The sequence below is a fragment of the Pelodiscus sinensis genome, chromosome 16, assembly GCF_049634645.1.
Source record: "Pelodiscus sinensis isolate JC-2024 chromosome 16, ASM4963464v1, whole genome shotgun sequence".
Lineage (NCBI taxonomy): Eukaryota > Metazoa > Chordata > Testudines > Trionychidae > Pelodiscus > Pelodiscus sinensis.
In genome coordinates, this window is record NC_134726.1 from 19,309,027 (window position 1) to 19,316,742 (window position 7,716).

General features: G+C 42.7%; 1 long non-coding RNA gene across 2 annotated transcripts in view; it reads left to right on the top strand.

Moving 5' to 3' along the window:
* Nucleotides 1–6,179, top strand: part of LOC112544655 (uncharacterized) — a 29,760-nt gene extending 23,581 nt beyond the window's left edge. For both annotated transcript variants that reach the window (XR_012896050.1, XR_003088000.2), the window contains exons 2-3: nucleotides 3,586–3,716; nucleotides 4,578–6,179. This is a non-coding gene — a long non-coding RNA (uncharacterized LOC112544655). The remainder of the gene's footprint in view (nucleotides 1–3,585; nucleotides 3,717–4,577) is intronic.
* The last annotated feature ends 1,537 nt before the right edge of the window (nucleotides 6,180–7,716 follow it).

Consider the following 7,716-nt stretch of genomic DNA (forward strand, 5'->3'; position numbering starts at 1 on the left):
GCATGCTTCATGGAACTGATGCAATTCCAAAACCATTCATCATTAATGGCCTGATTTTTTCCCACATCTCATGTATGCTTATACCAGTGTAAATACAAAGAAACACCACTGAAGTCAATGAGTAGCAGTACTGTAAGTTTGTGTGTTCAAGCGAATTGAACCTGTAAAGGGTCACCCTGTGAGGAAGGACCAGATGTGGAGTTGCTAAATTTCTAATCACACAAAACCAAATACCCTTCCCCTGCCCATTCCCCAAGGCCTCCCCCCACTTCCTCCTTCCCCCTTCCTACCCTTGCTCGCTCTCCCTCACTTTCACTGGGCTGGGTCAGGGGGTTGGAATGTGGCAGCAGGTGAAGGCTCTAGCTAGGGGTGTGGTTTCTTGGATGGGGTCAGGGATGAGGGTTGTGGATGCAGGAGGAAGCTACAGGTTTGGAATGCAGTGGTTTGGAATGCAGGAAGAAGTTCAGGGCTGGGGCAAGTGTCCAGACACAGGGAAGGTTTTTTGGTGTGCAAAGGGATTCCAACATGGGGCAGAGGGCTTGGGCAGTGTGTTTGGAGGGTGTTTGCAGGCCAGATAGTGTTTACCTTAGGAGGATTCTGGAAGCAGCCAACATGTCCAGATCCTAGATGAGCTATGTAAACTACTTGCTCCCACAGGCGCTGCCCCATAGCACCCACTGGCTGTGGTTCCCAGCCAATGAGAGCTGCGGCACTGACACTCAGGGCAGGAGCAGCATACAGAACCCCTGTGGTCATTCCTGCACCTAGCAGTCAAGCATACTGACTGCTTCTGGGAGATGTGTGGAGCTGTGCAGGGAGCCTGCCTTAGCCCTACTGCACTGCCAACCAGATTTTTAGTGGCCTGGTCAGTCGTGCTGACCAGAGCCTCCTGGGTCCTTTTTCAACCAAGTGTTCCAGTCAAAAAACAGATGCATGGCAACCCTCACCAGATGGCTGGAACAATAGTAATCACTGTAGGATTTGTAATGGGCCTTTCAAAATTTTAGTCCAACCCAGGTGACTAGCACAGTTTGTGTTCTGTGACAGAATAATTGACAGAATAGTTGTGACAGAACAGCATGTTCACTTCCTACTTGATGGATATCTACATTATATGATGCTGCTGCGGGGGCGGGGGGGGGGGGGCAGGGGTTGTGACTCCCATCAGAGATGCTGAATAGCAGACAAGTTTATCATGAAAAAAACATTCACTGTGTGGTGAGGGGCAACTAGACTTCATGGGCCAATACTGGTTGAAATAGCATGTTACCTTCGCAAGGGAGGTGTGCATGTAACATGCTGCAGACTGCAGCACTGCTATTTTGTATGCAAATGGTGGCAAGCCTGATTGCTGTATAGCATTTAATTGACCAGCAGTCCAAACCACAGTTTGACCAGATCACCTATCTGACTCCCAGCTTTATATGGTATTTGGCAGCATCTCTCCAAAGAGCATTATCAAGACAACTATTATGCCATGAGGTTTCTGCCCTCCATTTCCCCAGCCACATCTTTTAAAAGCACCATTTCCACCAGGTGAATTCATAAGCTACTTTGTATATGATGTAATGTGCAATCAGAGGACAAGACCAAGCCTGAATTGTAGCTTAGTTTTGGTCTGTATTAACACTAAATTGCTTCATTCTCTTGGTGACTTTGTTTTTAAAAAAAGAGAGATGACTTAAAATTAGAGTTGAATTAACATTCAAGATATGTTTTGAGCCTAAAGTTGGCAGGTTTCCAGAATGTTTCACAAAGAGACAATGACAGCAGGGGAGATAGCAAAAGCCGCATGAGGGCAAAAAAAAAAAAAGTAAATTAGCGAGTGGGAAGAGAAGCAGTGATTGCTATTCTATAAAATGTTCTTTAACTGACAGGGGAGAGTATGTGAGATGAGGGTGGGGGGTGTTGGAGATGTAGAAGACCCAAATTCAAATCCCCTTCTCCTGCACTCTAGGCAGAGGGGAATTAAACCTAAATCTACATGTGTTTGGGTTTAAGTTGTTTTTTATTTCAGAGTTTTTTAAAAGAATTAGCCAGTAAAAAGGGTGGCGGGATTTATAAGGGGAGGAATACTGTTTCCCTCCCCAGTATTTTTTCTGAATTTGTAATTTCAACATTTAAATTTTAAAAAATGAAAAAAAATTGAACCAGTTCTATAACTGGATGAAAAATAGAAAATTACATCAAAAATTAATTACTCTTTTCCTGATTTTAAACTCTGAATTTTGTAATTACTTCAAAGTTTTAAAATTTTTGTCCAAGTCCTGAAAACAACAAGAGAGACCTAAGATAAAGGCTCCATATGAGAGAGCTTAGCGGTTTGTTAGTATTCTGAAACACAAGCTTAGCAACTGCCTCTACAGTAGAGCGAAGCAAATAATGGGCATTTTGGTTTGCTGGAAGTTCTGAAAAATCAACAAAACTTTTTTGATTCAGGTCAAACAACAAAGAATTTTTTTTTTAAATGGCCACTCGAAGAGTCCACACACAGAAATTCAAGTCAAGTTGAAATAGAACACTTCATTTTGACCCAAGTCAAATTTTTTAGTTTATCATCAGGAAGTGAAAGATTAGTTTCACAAAATGGCCAGAGGAGGAGCTGAGATCATAGAATCATAGAATCATAGAATAATAGGACTGGAAGGGACCTCAAGAGGTCATCGAGTCCATCCCCCCGCCCTCAAGGCAGGACCAAGCTCCATCTACACCATCCCTGACAGATGTCTATCTAACCTGTTCTTAAATATCTCCAGAGAGGGAGATTCCACCACCTCCCTTGGCAATTTATTCCAATATTTGACCACCCTCACAGTTAGGAATTTTTTCCTAATGTCCAATCTAAACCTCCCGTGCTGCACTTTAAGCCCATTACTCCTTGTCCTGTCCAATCAGCACCATTATAAGATGTAGCCCAGTGATTAGTGCCCTTTCTTGGGATGGGAGACTTTTAGGTTTAATTCCTCTCTGCCTGGTGTGGAGGAGAAAAGGATTTGAACTCCGGTCTCTACATTGTGTCTTACTCAGTGGGCAATATATTTGGGTATGGAGTTTTCTCAGACTCTCCTGATAAAGTTGTTCTCCTCTGTATAAATAGTAATTGAAGTAGAGGCGAATTTGGGTCTCATACCTTCTAAATGAGTCCCCTAACTACCTGGCAATAGTGTCACTCCACCACAATTTCCCAAGCCCATGTCCAATAACTATTCATTGTCATGAATACTGTGAATTGCCACTATGGTTAAAGTCCCTGCTCCAGTATGTGAAATGTTACTCTACCTTATCTGGATAGTTGACTAAGTTTTGTTCAAGAAGGGTATGTCTCTAGACTATATGCCTCTGCCGGCAGAAGCATGTAGTCTAGACATACCCAAAATGTTGCCCAGCTCTTCCCTTCCTAGTCAGTCGGCTATAATCTCAACCACAATTCAGGTAGTAGGTAGGATAGTTTTTATTAGCAGAGTACCTGGTTGTCTGGGGCAACACTGTGAAGATATTTCCCTGCCTCTTTACTCCAGGAGGCAGTACTGTCAACTCATGTGATGTGATTGTGAGTCTCATGGTATTTGGTGTTTTTCTTTGAAGACCCAGCTACTGAAGACAAGCGACCTAAGAGAATTTTAGTTTTCATTTAAATAAAAAGTCATGTCCTACCCCTCCTGATGGTGAAGAAAAGCCTGGAAATATGACCTGCCATCAGGCTCAGGACCCAGAAGGTAAATACAAGGATCCATATTTGAGGTGGTTTCCTTAGATCTCATGATTTTAAATCTAGTCTCATTATTTGGGGGGAATGAATCCCTGTTTGGGGGATGGCTGAGGTTGGTAGTACTGAAATGGTGTCATGGGTCATACTTGGGACTGCAACAGTGTTAAAAAACAAATCAGTGAGAGGAGTGGCTGTCTGGTAGGAACATGGATTCATTGTGTTGAGTCCTGCACCTGGGGGAACTCTGGGGAGGGCTCACCCCTGTGCATTACTGTCTGGTAGAAGATACTATAGGAAGGATATGATGGGTGAGAGGGGGATGATCCTTTCTGCTTGAAGATATTGGAACCCTTTCGAGAGATGCTGCCTGATTCCTGCTGATTTACTCTGCCCAGTCTGGCAATTTGGGCAGAGGGAAGGGGAGGTGGGAGTGGAGGAGGCCTTTTCAGGGGAACCTAAAAATAGCTCAGTTTAGGATGGAAGTTCAGGCTTATGTTACATGGGTATTGTTACCATTCATGCCAAAGCCTAGCAAGAGGTAAGTTTGGACTTCATGTAGCTGGGGGGAGAGGCAGGCTGTGTGGGTCAGCCTAGAAGCACCACCAGCTCCCAAGGTGTACTGAAGATGAATTTGTGTTTGAGGAGCTCTTTGAAAATGAAAAGAGTTGTGTTTTACTTAGCGAAACAAAGTCTGACAAAAATAGCAGCACTCTGGTCTTTTCTTTGAAAGCTGACAATTCCTTTGCTATCGTGGTCAACTGCTAATGACAAAGCATTGCATCATATTAAAAGTATTTGAAAGGGTACATTTTGTAGCTGTAAATTCATTAAGATTGCTTTACTTTTCTTTTTACCCTGTCACTTCTAGTTAAAGCATTTCTGTGCTACCAGTGCAGAATTTCTACGCATATCACACTGGAGCTGTATCAAGCATCCATGCCATCTGTCGGTTGAGTTGTGACTCATCAGCCCACGTATCCAATGAGGCTCTGTTTTCAGTGGAAGGCTAATATTCTGGAATGCAGAAGTAACTGACTAATTGGGCCCAATAGTAAATTTCATGCTTCATTCAAGTATTTTTATAGAAAAAAAATAGCATTTGTCGGTTTTCTTTTTTCCCCCTTCTCCTGTCTTTTTTTAATTGGTTTTCATTCATCAAGTATTTCCTTGCAAAGAAAATGGTGACTGGATAAGAAGTCAATGCAGAATTGTTTGCAAATGAACTTAATGGAGAACAGAATTACACAAAGACCGAATGTGCAGCCTTACTATGTATTAAAACGTGATTTGTTTGTTTGTTTGTTTGTTTTCAAACTATTAACCAAAGGAATTTGTCCAATTTAGTTTTCAGCTTGGTCCATAAATTAATAAGCATTCTGACTAAAAAGCATAATTAAACCAAGAGAAAATGCAAATCAGATGATGCAATGTGCTGTGACTGGAATACCATTTTGCAACCGAATGGCATACACAGGCAACACAAATTATTAATGCATGGTTTAATTCTCTGGACTACCAAAAGAAATATGAAGACTTTGCTGTTATGTTTGCAATAAGTGTCTGCTAGGAAAGTCAGTGCAAATAGCAGCATGCTCTGCAGCATAAGAATTGCTCCTTACAGTGTTTTTTCTTATATGGAGAATCGAAGAAACCATTCTACTGCACTCTGCTTTTGAGAGTTAGATATTAAACCTGCCTCCTCTATACTGGACTTCTCAGCTTGAACTCACACCAGTCTTCTAGCTCGTTATACAGAATAATCAACAGGAAGCAGTTTTATCCAAATGGTACATTCTTAATGTTACAGCCATTCCTGGTGAGCATGTGCCTTAAAAATGATTAGTCCTGCCTTTGTGATTGTGTTTGTGCACCAGTATTATCTACTGCAAAACCACAAAACAGATCATATTGTTCTGTGTATTTCTAATGGGGGTGACACTGGCAAATGGGTGATTACTATTTTTTTCATGTGGTGGACTCTGTTGAAATGTTACTGAAAGCTGTTTGAAAATGTAACCTATTTGTTAGTCGTATTTCAACAAACTCTAACTTACTTTCATCGTACAATGCCTCTATATGTGAATTACAATACTGGTCATATGACCATATGGTGCAGAAGTAGTCTGACTGCACTCTCAGGAAAGTCAATGGGAGATTTGCCACTGAGCTCAAGGGAAGCAGGACTGGGTACTATATGGTAGTCTTGTGACCTCTGAAATAAAAGTGAAAGCACGAAGACTATTGTCAGAATCACTTGTGGATACCTGGCAGTCTGTTAACTTGACAGAGCAACATAGAATCATAGACCATTAGAACTGGAAGGCATCTCAAGAGGTCAAGTCCAGTCCCCTGCCCTCACTGCAGGACCAAGCACTGCATAGATCATCCCTGACAGGAATCTGTCTGACCTTCTCTTAAATATCTCCAGAGATGGAGATTTCACAACCCCCCTAGGCAATTTATTCCAGAGTTTAACCACCCTGACAGGCAGGAAGTTTTTCCTAATGTCCAACCTAGACCTCCTCCCCCCCACCCCCCATTGCTTTTTGTCCTATCCTCAGAGGCCAAAGAGAACAATTTTTCTCCCTCCTCCTTATAACACCTTTTTTGATACTTGAAAACCGCTATCAAGTCACCTCTCAGTCTTCTCTTTTCCAAACTAAACAAGCCCAGTTCTTTCAGTTTTCCCTCGTAGCTCATGTTCTCTAGACCTTTAATCATTTTTGTTGCTCTTCTCTGGACCTTCTCCAGTTTCTCCACATCTCTCCTGAAATGTGGTGCGTGGGGTGCAACCAGGGGCAGCTGACAGGTAGTAGCGAATGCACGTTACTCCTCATGAAATGAGGAGTAACAGTAGTTCGAACTAGGAAGCCTAGTTCAAACTACCTAGTTCGTGCCCCGTGTAGCCGCGCTGCACGGGGTTCGAACCAGCGGGGTTTTAAAAATGGCGGCTCCCCGCTTATGCAAATGGAGCCCGGGAAATTCAAATCCCGGGCTTCATTTGCAAGTGCGGTATGCCTACGTTACCCTCCTAGTTCGAACTAGGAGGGTAGTGTAGACATACCCTATATGTTTAAAGTGTCACATTGGTATTACTGTGATGTGCCATGCTTTGGCTCAGATATTTACAATGGAAAGGCTGAGGTGAGGTCGATCCTACTCCTACCCCCTTCCTATTCTTTTTTCATATATGTACTCATTCTTTTATACACAGGTAAGGATTCCTGAGATGCACCTGAGAATCTGAACTAGAGAATACTTAATTCTTATGCTTTATGCAAGAGATGCACCTTGTGCAGCCCATTTACAACTTCTTCCTGCCAGGAGTTAAGCATCTGCAACTTCAGTGATGCACTGCTCACAAGAGGCATTCAGCCCCTTGCCAGAATCATACTCTTAACGCAGGGGAAGTTGTTTGTTCCCACAAAGAGCAGAAAAAAAGGCTCATAAGAACATAAGAACATAAGAACAGCCGTACTGGGTCAGACCAAAGGTCCATCTAGCCCAGTATCCTATCTACCGACAGTGGCCAGCACCAGGTGTCCCAGAGAGGGTGGACCGAAGACAATGATCAAGCAATTTGTCTCCTGCCATTCCTCTCCAGCCTCTGACAGACAGAGGCCAAGGACACCATTTTATCCCCTGGCTAATAGCCTTTTATGGACCTAACCTCCATGAAATTATCTAGCTTCTCTTTAAACTCTAATATAGTCCTAGCCTTCACAGCCTCCTCTGGCAAGGAGTTCCACAGGTTGACTACACGCTGTGTGAAGAAGAACTTTCTTTTATTAGTTTTAAACCTGCTCCCCATTAATTTAATTTGGTGTCCTCTAGTTCTTCTATTATGGGAACTAATAAATAACTTTTCTTTATTGACCCTCTCCACACCACTCATGATTTTATAAACCTCTATCATATCCCCCCTCAGTCTCCTCTTTTCTAAACTGAAAAGTCCCCGTCGCTTTAACCTCTCCTCATATGGGACCCGTTCCAATCCCCTAATCATT